The sequence below is a fragment of the Mesoplodon densirostris genome, chromosome 12, assembly GCF_025265405.1.
Source record: "Mesoplodon densirostris isolate mMesDen1 chromosome 12, mMesDen1 primary haplotype, whole genome shotgun sequence".
In the NCBI taxonomy this organism is placed as follows: domain Eukaryota; kingdom Metazoa; phylum Chordata; class Mammalia; order Artiodactyla; family Ziphiidae; genus Mesoplodon; species Mesoplodon densirostris.
Genome location: NC_082672.1, coordinates 82,596,922 through 82,610,052, shown reverse-complemented (window position 1 = coordinate 82,610,052; position 13,131 = coordinate 82,596,922).

The window sequence follows — 13,131 nt, the reverse complement described above, 5'->3', positions numbered from 1 at the left end:
AACGGACAGATCACCCATAATGAAAATAAATAAGGAAACACTAAATAACACAATGGACCAGATAGATTTAATTGATATTTATAGGACATTCCATCCAAAATCAGCAGATTACACTTTCTACTCAAGTGCTCGTGGGACATTATCCAGGATAGTTCACATCTTGGGTCACAAATCAAGCCTCAGTAAATTTAAGAAAATTGAAATCATATCAAGCATCTTCTCTGAACACAACACTATGAGATTAGAAATCAATTACAGGGGAAAAGACGTAAAAAACACAAACACATGGAGGCTAAACACTACCTTACTAAATAACCAAGAGAACACTGAAGAAATCAAAGAGGAAATCAAAAAATACCTAGAGACAAATGACAATGTAAACACGATGATCCAAAACCTATGGGATGCAGGAAAAGCAGTTCTAAGAGGGAAGTTTATAGCTATACAAGACTACCTCAAGAGACACGAAAAATTGCAAATAAACAATCTAACCTTACACCTAAAGGAACTAGAGAAAGAAGAACAAACAAAACCCAAAGTTAGCAGAAGGAAAGAAGTCATAAAGATCACAGCAGAAATAATAGAAATAGAAACAAAGAAAACAATAGCCAAGGTCAATAAAACTAAAAGCTCATTCTATGAGAAGATAAAATTGATAAGCCATTAGCCAGACTCATCAAGAAAAAGAGGGAGAGGACTCAAATCAACAAAATTAGAAATGAAAAAGGAGAAGTTACAACACACACTGCAGAAATACAAAGCATCCTAAGAGACTACTACAAGCAACTCTATGCCAATAAAATGGACAACCTGGAAGAAATGGACAAATTCTTAGAAAGGTATAACCTTCCAAGACTGAAACAGGAAGAAATAGAAAATATGAACAGACAAATCACAAGTAATGAAATTGAAACTGTGATTAAAACTCTTCCAACAAACAAAAGTCGAGGACCAGATGGCTTCACATGTGAATTCTATCAAACATTTAGAGAAGAGCTAACACCCATCCTTCTCAAACTCTTCCAAAAAATTGCAGAGGAAGGAACTCTCCCAAACTCATTCTATGCTGCCACCATCACCCTGATACCAAAACCAGACAAAGATACTACAAAACAAGAAAATTACAGACCAATATCACTGAGGAATATAGATGCAAAAATCCTCAACAAAATACTAGCAAACAGAATCCAACAACACATTAAAAGGATCATACACCATGATCAAGTGGGATTTACCCCAGGGATGCAAGGATTCTTCAATATACGCAAATCAATCAATGTGATACACCATAAAATGACAGGAAACAATATTTTATGCATGTACACATTATCTGTGATAAATTTCTTATATCTAGGAATAAATATTTGTTATTTACAGTGTGCTTCTATACTATCTCTTGATCCATGAAATCCCACCACCAAAGTTCTCAGCTAAATGGACTTTGCATTCTGCTAGTTCAAAATTCCATCTTCCAGACTCTAGAGCCCTTCCTCCCACCCGAGGCCCTGACATTCACAAAAGTTGAAAGTAGAAATTTACCAGTCCTAGGACTCAAAAGCAATGAGCACAAGCCCTGTAATTTGGACTTTGAAACAAACATCTCACATCAGAGTCAGAAAAAGTATTAGGTGCTGCAAAAGACAAATGTTGGCAAGGGTGTGGAGAAAAGGGAACTCTTGTACATTGTTGGTGGGAATGTAAGTTGGTGTAACCACTGTGGAAAACAGTATGGAGTTTTCTTAAAAAACTAAAAATAGAACTACCATATGACCCAGCAATTCCACTCCTGGGTATTTATCCAAAAAAAAAAAAAAAAAAAGAAAACATTAATTCAAAAAGATACATGCACCTCAGTATTCATAGCAGCACTATTACAGTACACAAGATATGGAAGCAATCTAAGTGTCCATCGACATATGAATGAATAAAGAAAATGTGGTATATTACACAATAGAATATTAATGAGCCATAAAAATGAAATTTGCAGCAACATGAATGGACTTGGAGGGCATTATGCTAAGAGAAATGAGTCAGACAGAGAAAGACACATAATGTATGATATCATTTATATGTGGAATCTAAAACATACAACAAACTAGTGAATATAACAAAAACGAAACAGACTCACAGATATAGAGAACAAACTAGTGGTTATCAGTGGTGAGAGGGAGGGGGAGGGGCAAAATAGGGGGAGGGGATTAAGAGGCACAAACTATTATGTATAAAGTAAATAAGCAAGAAGGATATATAGTACAACACAGGGAATATACTCAATATTGTATAATTATTAAAGGAATATAGCCTTTAAAATTTTGAATCACTCTGTTGTACACCAGAAATTTATATAATATTGTATATCAACCATATATTACCATAAAAAAAGCATTAGGTGCTGCATACCAAGTTCTGAAAACATATCAGAAGAAAATACAATTCCTCCTATTAATAAAGATAGTGATACAAATAAATATGCTGTATTGTGTATTTTAACATTACATTTTGTTTCTGTCAGCAGTTGCTATGTGATTAAAACAAGGTTTTGGAACACCATTCTGATTTGCATTATTCTGAGACAGAGATTCTAGAATACTGCCCAAAACATTTTCCCACAAAACCAGTTTTACCTACAAGCACAGTGGGGTATCCAAAGGAGAAGTGAAAATATGGTGAAAAGGTAAAAGTTCATGTATTTGGACTTGTGTTAACTGCTGACATTTTATTTGTGATAAAAACTTACTAAGCATATTAAATCAAGATGGGGATTGAAGGAAACATGCTTTAAATTGCTTATTAATAGACTTGGTTTCATTTGGAATCCATTTGGCTGCAGTTAATAGAATACACAATTCATGGCGGCTTAAACTGTAAGGATATTTACTATTAACCTTACACCTCATTGGCAAAAAGTCGCTCCCATTCCAACCAAGCTGCTTAAATTTCATCCATTTTTAAATGTATTTCCTAGATGTAATTTTGGAAAAATTTTAAAGGGTGGAGGTTTTGCTACTAAATGCCACTGTCAAATTGAGGCTTCTTGTTCGTACTAAGAGAATGAATAGGGGTCCCCACCTGCCTGAATGATTTACTTTTCACAGATTGAAAAGAGGTTGGCTTCTTGAATTTGCTCCGAAATATTTGCTCCCTACACTCTGAACAGCTTTTAATGGAAGCAGGGCTATGGGAAAAGAAATTGCAAGATAGCCCTGGTTCCTGCCAAGAGTTAATCTAGGACAGGCTGCTGGCTCCATCCTCCAAATCAACTCTAGAGAAAGTATAGATGCTTGAGGGGCACACAGATTGCACCAATTATTAACAAATAAAAAGATAAGAAAACCCAGAGACTGAAGCCCAACATAAACTGACTTGTGTGAGAGTTGGGTAGCTGAAGCCCAGGGGCCAGTAGTGAAAGAATAGGCAGGAGGAACGCCTTTTAAATTCTGCTCTTGCCTTACCCCAATTTGTCTTGAGAGACTCTGAGCAATCGCTGAGGCCATTTGTGATCACAAAGAGGAAATATCAGAGCAGCACACAAACCCAGATGGGGTAAAGAAGTTTGGAAAAAAGATAGCACCACACATCCTAAATTCTTCAAAGCCCAGGGCTGTAGATTATAATCCAGGAGGCTGTCTCCTCTGATGCTGCTTCTCCCCATGGGCTTCAAGATAAGTTCCTGACTAGACAGTGGGTAAGAGGATGGAGCAAGCAAGAATTATCAGCGAGGGCTCTGTAGTTCCTGGGCTCCTCCCCTCCCCTCTCCCTAGTCTGCTGCTACTGGCACTGACTAGGGACTTACCCTCATCCCCTCCCCAACATTCATTACCATAAAGAACAGCTGGTAGCTTCAGAGGAGCAAGAACACACAGGCTCAAATGGAAAACAAGGCATCTGAGGAGTATAACATCTATTTTTTTAAGTGAACAAACTGGAAAGAGATCTTCTTCTACCACTCAAAGAAGAATTACTGGAACAAACAAATCAAGATTTTAAATTAGGTATGATAGATATTCTTTAGGAGATAAAGGAAGAGTAAAATGAAACAAGGACAGAAAAAAAATTTTAACAGCCCATTGGAAATATTAGACATGAAGATAAAATAGTCAAAATAAAGAATGTAGTGGACTGGGGTAATAGGAGGCAAATACTTTAAAGATGAATTATAAGAAAACTTAGTTAAGGCAATCCCCCAAAGAGGAAAAAATGAGAAAAACTGAGACATGAAAGGCTAAAGTAGAAGTAGCAACATCCACATAAAGAGTTTTAAAAGGAAATTTTAAAATGAAAAGATTAGAACTTCCTATTTTTAATTGGAAGACATAATGGAGATAAATGTCTTAGTATTAAAGAAAGATGAAAGACCTCATATTGAAAGGGCCAATTCTGTGCAAACAGAAGGAACCAGAAAAACACACATTGATACGTAAATGAAATTATGATATTAAAAACAGATAAAGCTTTTAGAGATTCCAGAAAGAGCAGATCACCTACCAAGGAGCAAGATTCATATTGACATCAAAATTCTCAATAGAAGCAAATAGTAATGTCATTTCTTAAAGTATTGGAGCAAAAGATTTGAACCTGGAATTTTATATTGTCAAAATGTCATTCAAAATATTTTAGTATTGGTGTTCTTGTTTCAATGTCAGCATCTTGGTGGCATAATACATCCCTCCCTTTTGTCTACCTTCTTAACCACTAATTCTGCATCCATCCACGAATAAAAGTACATCTGTGGTAGTTGTAGGATACAGCACCTTGTGGCAAGAGACACAGGAGGCGTCTTGCTCACCTGTGCATCAGGTAATAAGCAGACTGACCCCGGTCGGGACTGCATGTGGAACCAGCAGGAGCTTGCAAACTAACCAGAGCCTCTCTTAGTCATGGCCAGGAAAAACGAGAAGAGTGGTGATTTGGGTAGACACCCCTCAATGAGAGAGCTTTTGTAGAAGTCCAGCCTTCCCGAGGGGAGATACCACCATTCCATTGGAGAAAAGAATATATGTGAGTTTGGATGCATTAGAGAGAGAAAAAGGAAATTTGCCAGTGCTTCCCCTCTCCCAAGGCAGTGCAGTGTGGGGTTGAACCAGCCAGAGGAACCCCATCCTACAGGAGAAAGGGAGAGTGGTGACTGAGCATGCAGCTACCCAGCTGTGCAGGACAATGCTGGGAGAAGCCTATTTCTCTCTTCCAGCAGCACCCAGAGAATTGAGGTGGGAACTCCATAATGAAGGGGAGGGAGGAGATCAGGAAAGGGTCAGATAAGAAGGTCAAAAGGCATTAAAAGGACACGGTTTCTGCTAACTCCAGCGGGAAGCCCACCCACAAGCCACTGAGCGAACCTCACACAAGGATCCCCCTACCTAACCTGTGGGCATCCCCAATGACCCAAGCGCTAAAACCACACCTACTTCTCCACTGTTCTGCCAGCCCCTTGTGCAGCTCCTGAGTACAAAGGCCATAGTGAGTTCCAGTAAACAGGGAGTCCTTTCTGGAAACAGGTCAAGATCTATGGACAAGGGAGAATCCACAAGCTTGAGATATAGTGCCCTGTTCTAGAATACAAAAGAGAGGTTTACAGCACCAGACTGGAAAGTTGTAAGAACCAGAGAAAACATACATGCCTAAGAGTTCTGCCACAGGAGAGAGAAGACGTACAGAGCAAATGTATCCATACAAGGTTGGAGAAAGTCCCAGATACAAGAAGGACCAATGAAAAATATCTTCCACCCAAAGACAGCAAGTAAAGATTTGAGGAGTTATCTGCTGCTTCAAATGAGAAGACACCCATGCTAAACTCCAAGGAACATGAAGAAATGAGGAAACATATCATCACCAAAAGATAACAATAATCCTCTAATAACTGAATTCAGAGCCATGGAGTTTTGAGATTTAGTTGATAAAGAATCAAAATAGCTGTTTTAAGGGAACTCAAATAGTTATAAGAAAACACAAAGACAAAGAAATCAGAGAAGCAATTCATGAACAAAATGAGAAATTTCACAAAGAGATAGAAATCATTTTAAAAAAGAACCAAACAGAAATTTTGGAGCTTAAAAATTCAGTGAATAAAATTTTTAAATGCAACAGAAATAATCTATAGCAGAATCAACCAAACAGAAGATAGAATCAGTGAGCTGGAGGATAGAAACTTTGAAATAACCCAGGCAGAGAAAAACAAAGAAAAAAGAATGAAAAGGAACAAAGAAAGTCAATATGACCCCATAAAAGGTACAAATATTTGAATAGTTGGAATTCCACAAAAAGAAGAGGGGGAGAAGGGCACAGTGAGTCTATTTAATGAAATAATACCTGAGAACTTCCGAAACCTGGGGAGAGCTACGGATGTCAGTGTTCATGAAGCTAATAGATCACCCCATTATTTTAATGAAAAGCTACTTTCTTGGGCTTCCTTGGTGGTGCAGTGGTTAAGAATCCGCCTGCCAATGCAGGGGACATGGGTTCGAACCCTGGTCTGGGAAGATCCCACATGTTGCGGAGCACCTAAGCCCATGCACCACAACTACTGAGGTTGCACTCTAGAGCCTGCAAGCCACAACTACTGAGCTCATGTGCCACAACTACTAAAGCCCGCCCACCTAGAGCCTATGCTCTGCAATAAGAGAAGCCACCACAATGAGAAGACTGAGCACCTCAATGAAGAGTAGCTCCCACTCGCTGCACCTAGAGAAAGCCCACATGCAGCAACAAAGACACAACGCAGCCAAAAATAAATAAATTAAATAAACTAATTCTTTTAAAAACTACCTTTTCCAGTACATATAATAATGAAACTGTTAAAATCAAAAACAAAGGGAGAATCCTAAAAGAAACAAGAGAATAAAAGACTGTAAACCACCAAGGAACTCCCATTAGGCTATCAGCAGATTTCTCAGCAGAAAACCTACAAGCCAGGAAAGAGTAAAATAATATATTCAAAGCATTGAAAGAAAAAATTGCCAACCAAGAACACTCTATCTGGCAAAGTTATCCTTTAGATATGAAGGAGAAATAAAGACTTTCTCAGACAAACAAAAGTTGAGCGAGTTCATCACCACAAGACATGCCTTGAAAGAAATGCAAAAAGGAATTCTTCCAGCAGAAATGAAGGTATGTTAATTAGTAACAAGAAAACATACAAAAATGTACCACAAATTTGTGAAGGTAAATACACAGTCAGATCCACAAAATTATAATTCTGTAATTTGTTGGTGTGTTAACGTTAAACTATAGTGTAAAGTTTAAAGGAAAAGGGTATTAAAAATAACTATAACTACTGTAAGTTGTTACCAAATAAACAATATAGAAAGACAAATTGTGACATCAGAAACATAAAAGGGGAGAAGTAAAAATGTAGAGCTTTTGTATGTGATCAAAGTTAAGTTGCTTTTAGCTTAAAAGGGACTGTTTTATCTATGTTTCATGTAAGCCTCATGGTAACCACAAATTTAAAATCTATAATAGATTCACAAAAGATAAAGAGAGGAATCAGAGTATACCACCACGGAGAATCACCAATTTACAAAGGTAGGGAGAAGCAGAGGAAACAAAAAACAATGGAACTACAAAACAGCCATAAAGCAATGAATAAGATGGCATTAGTAAGTTCTTACATATCAATAATTACTCTAAATGTAAATGAATTGGATTCACCAATCAAAGGGCAGGGGGTGGTTGGGTGGATAAAAAGCAAGATCCAACTTATACGCTGCCTAAAAGAGACTCACTTCAGTTTTAAGGACAACAAAGTCTTAAAGTTAAAGGATGGAAAAAGATATTCCATGCAAGTGGAAACCAAAAGAAAGCAGGGGTAGCTATAATTAAATCAGACAAAATATATGTTAAACGAAAAATAGGAACAAGAGACAAAGAAGATCATTATCTAATAAATACTTCATCAATAAGATAAAACAATAGTAAATATATATGCACCTAACTTGGAGAACCTTAATATATTGTATATTAAGCAAAATACTAACAGATCTGAAGGGAGAAATAAACAATAATACAATAACAGTAGGGAACTTCAATACCTCACTTTCTTCAATAGATAGATCATCTAGACAGAAAATCAACAAGGAAACATTGGACTTAAACTATACATTAGACCAAATGGACATAACAGACATGTACAGAACATTCCATCCAACAACAGAAAAATATACATTCTTCTTAAATGCGCCAGGGACATTCTCCAGGATATATCATATGATAGGCTACAAAACAAGTTTTAGCAAATTCAAGAAAGTTGAAATCATACCAAGTATATTTTCCAACCAAAATGGTATGAACCTAGAAATCAACAAGAAGAAAGCTGGAAATTTTTCAAGCATGGGGAAACTAAACCACACACTCCTGAACAACCAGTGGATGAAAGAAGATATCTTAAAGGAAGTCGAAAATATATCAAAACAAATGAAAATGGAAACAACACACAAAAACCTATGGAATGTTTAAAAAGGAGTTCTTAGAATCTCATAAGATAAATACATATATTAAGAAAATAGAAATATCTCAAATAAACAACCTAACTTTGCACTCAAAGAACTAGGAAAAGGAGAAGAAAATGAAGACCAAAGTTAGCAGATGGAAGGAATTAACAAAGATGAGAGAGGAAATTAATAAAATAGAGACCAGAAAAACAATAGATAAGATCAAGTAAACTAAGAGCTGGGTTTTTGTAAAAGATAAAATTGACAAAACTTTAGCTAGAATATCTAAGAAATAAAGAGAGAAGGCTCAAATAAATAAAATAAGAAATGAAAGATACCATAGACATATATAGGATCATAGGTGTCTACTATAAATAATTATATTTTAATAAGTTGGATAACCTGAAAGAAATGGGTAAATTCCTAGAAACATACAACTTAACAAGACTGAATCATGAAGAAATAAAAAACTAGATTTTGGTCTGTCTAGACAGACCAATAACAAGTAAGGGGATTGAATCAGTATCATTTATCTCCAAACACAGAAAATCCCAGGACAAGACGGCTTCACTGGTGAATTCTACAAAACATTTAAAGAAAAATTAATACCAATCCTTCTCAAACTCTTCCAAAATTTGAACTAATCTCAGTTTGAACCAATCTCACTCCCAAACTCATTTTATGAAGTCAGCATTACCCTATTATCAAAGCCAGTTAAAGACACTACAAGACAAGAAAACTACAGACCAGTAAACCCTGATTAATATAGACGCAAAAATTCTTAACAAGATATTGACAAACAGAATTCAATAGCACATTAAGGGGATTATACACTATGATCAAGAGAGATTCATTCCTGAGATGCAAGGATTGTTCAACATATGCAAATCAATAAGTGTGATATACCACAGTAACAAAATGAAGGATAAAAATCACATAATCATCTCAATAAATGCAGAAAAAGCATCTGATAAAATTCAACATCTTTTCATGATAAAAACCCTCAACAAATTGGGTATAGAAGGAACATACCTCAGCATAATAAAAGCCATATATGATAAACACACAGCTAACATTATACTCAACATTGAAAGTTTGAAAGCTTTTCCTCTGAGATCAAGAACAACTCGAGGTGGCCTATTCTCACAACTCTTATTCAACATTGGACTGAAAGTCCTGGGCAGAGCAATCAGGCAAGGAAAAGGAATAAAATGCATCCAAATCAGAAAGAAAGAAGTGAAATTGCCTTTGTTTGCAGATGACATAATCTTATTTATAGAAAACCCTAAAAATCAACCCCAAAAAAGTATTAAAACTAAAAAACAAATTCGGTAAGTTGCATAATACAAAATCAACATACAAAACTCAATTGCATTTCTACACACTAACAATAAACTCTCTGAAAAAGAAACCAAGAAAACATCCCACTTACAACAGCATCAAAAACAATATAATTCTAAGAATAAAATTAAAAACACTAATTTGAAAATATACATACACCCCAATCTTCATAGCAGCATTATTTCCAATAGCCAAGATATGGGAACAACCTAAGTGTCCACTTACAGAAGAAAGGATAAAGAAAATGGGAGATACGTATATATGTGAAATATAATTTAGCCATAGCAAAAGAAGAAAATCTTGCCATTTGTGACAATATGGATGAACCTTGAGGGCATTATGCTCAGTGAAATGTCAGACAGAAAGAGAAATACTGTATGATCTCACTTATATGTGAAATCTTAAAAAGTTGAACTCACAGACAAAATAGATTGGTAGTTGTCAGAGAACTGGGGTTGGGAGAAATGGAGAGTTGTTGATCAAACTTTCACTTATAAGATGAATAAGTTCTGAGAATCTTATCATTGGTACAGCATGGTGACTATCATTATCAATACTGTACTGTATGCTTGAAAGTTGCCAAGAGTAAATCTTAAATGTTCTCACCACACAACACACAAAAAGGTAACTGTGTGAGGTGATGGATGTAAAAGTATCCTTCTTCTGGTAATCATTTCAAAAAATAAATGTGTCAAATCATTATGTTGTATATTTAAACTTATACAATAATATTTATCAATTATATCTCAATAAAGTTGAGAAAACAAAACAAGACAAAATCATTCAATATAAGTTTTCCTGAGGCCTTTAAATTTTCTAGGTCAGTGTTTTATCCCCCTAGATTGTCTTAGTTATTTCCATTGGTTGTAGCTGTGTTTTAGTGACATGAAGCTATATATTTCTCTTTTTTGCACTGTTTTACCTAGTTTTGAATTTTTTAAAAATTGTTTACACTCTTTTACTATTTTCTGGAACAACTTGTATTAATGCAGAATTTAATAATTCACTGAAAGTTTGGTATAACTCACATACTCTATTTGGGCTTGTTTTTTCTTTCCCTGTTTGTTTGGGGGTTTTGTTGTTGTTGTTTTTCTTGAGGCATGGAGGAGTGGGGCAGAAGGAACATCTTTGACTATATTTTCAGATTCTTTAATTTAATGCTCTTTGGTTTATTCCAGTTTTCCATTTCTTCTTGCACCTATTTTGACATCTTAAATTTTTCTAGCAATTTAACATTTTTATCTAGGTTCTCAAGTATATTAATATATAATTGTTCATAAAACTTTTTATTTTCTAAATTTCCAAAATTTCTGTAGTCCCCATTTTTCATTCTGGATTTTATTTGCATAACATTCTTTTCTTAAGTCTTGCTGGAAGTTGGTCAATCTTACTAATCAGCTTAAAGAATCAGCTTTTGGTTTTATTACTTTTCTCATTATTTAATATTTGTTCTCTATTTTACTGATTTTTATTAGTCTTTATTATTTCTTTCTTTCTTGCTCCTTTAAGTTTACTCTGTGGCTCTTTCCTCAACGTCTTGATCAAATGGTTCACTAATTTATTTTTAATCTTTTTTTGTTTCCTAATAAATATATTTAAAGTTAAATTTCCTTTTAACTGTTTTAATTATATCTCACAGAGTTTGAAAACAGGGTTTTCATTGTCAATCAATTCTAAATATTTCTTGATTTTCTCTTTAATGCAAGGATAATTTGGTAATTTATATTTCCAAACAGATGAGATTTTAAAATAGCTATTTGTTTGTTATTAGTCTCTAATTTTATGTTATTATGCTAGAAGATTCAGTATGTAGAATATTGATACTGTAGAATGTGTTCAATATTCCATTATGGCTGAATATAAGATTTAACTTTTTAAATGTTTATTGTATACTTGTAAAGGTTGAATATTCTCTGTTAGGTGAAAAGTTCTCTATGAATCTAATAGCTGGAGCTTATTATTTATATTGTTTAGGTCATAGATATTACTGTATATTATTTCCCTGCTTGACATGTAAACTTCTGAGAGGGTCTGTTAAAATTGCTGATTAATCAATTTCTCCTTATAGTACACTCATTTGTTGATTGATATATTTCTTGATTATTCTAAGGGTCTTTTATAAGTAACATTCTTCTTTGTCCCTTGTGATAGTTTTATCTTACATTTTAATTTTTTTAGATATTATGTTTACCATCCCATCTTTCTTATGTCATACTTATCTGTATATCTTTCTCATCCTTTCCTTTTCAATTTTTCTGTACCTTATTGTTCTTCATACATTTCTTATAGACAAAAATAAAGTATTTTTTTCACTAACATTTTTAGGATCATATTTTATTTTCTTTAGATTGTTTCCCTTTTGTTGCAATCTGTTGCATATTGGCTGAGTGCAGCTTTTTCCATAAATTTTGCACATGCATATGCACTAAATTGAGTGGCTGTCTATCAGTGACAGGCGAGAAGATGTTCCACTGAATGTTCATGTGTTCCCAGGGGCTTTCTGGGCTGTTGCCAGGATTCTGTAGCTTGTAATCTTGTTGGTTATCTCTTTGTAAATGTACATATAACTCAATCACAATAAATATATAGTATTTTTAAAATTCAACCTAGGAGTCCTGTCTTTTTATTTGATAAATTTAACCATTTCCATTTATTGTAATTATTGTTATATTAGGTCTTTTTTCTATTATCTTGTCTCATATTTTCTGTTTACTTTTCTTTCACAGAGTTCTCGCTCTTTTTTTTTTTCCTGCTTTCCTGTTTTTAATCAGATTGGTCAAGTCTTCTTCTTCTGGTTAAAAAATATTTTTTTTTATTTTTATTCTGACATTGATTTTCCTCAATATAAGACTCATCCTCACATTTATTAATTTCTATTAAACTTAAACTTACCACTAAATTTATCTTCCCCTGTTGGTGCTTGTTAAGTACTCATGAACTCAGATCTACTTGGTTTTCAATCTCTTTTCTTCTGTATATTTCTCCAGATGTAAATATTTTCTAGAATTTTATTTTATTTTATTTTATTTATTTATTTTGTGGTATGTGGGCCTCTCACTGCTGTGGCCTCTCCCATTGTGGAGCACAGGCTCCAGATGCACAGGCTCCGGATGCGCAGGCTCAGCGGCCACAGCCCATGGGCCCAGCCGCTCTGCGGCATGTGGGATCCTCCTGGACCGGGGCACGAACCCGCGTCCCCCGCATCGGCAGGTGGACCCCCAACCACTGCACCACCAGGGAAGCCCCAATTTTTTATTTTTTTTTTATTTTTGGCTGCTTTGGGTCTTCGTTGCTGCACATGGGCTTTCTCTACTTTCAGCGAGTGGGGGCTCCTCTTCGTTGAAGTGCATGGGCTTCTCATTGC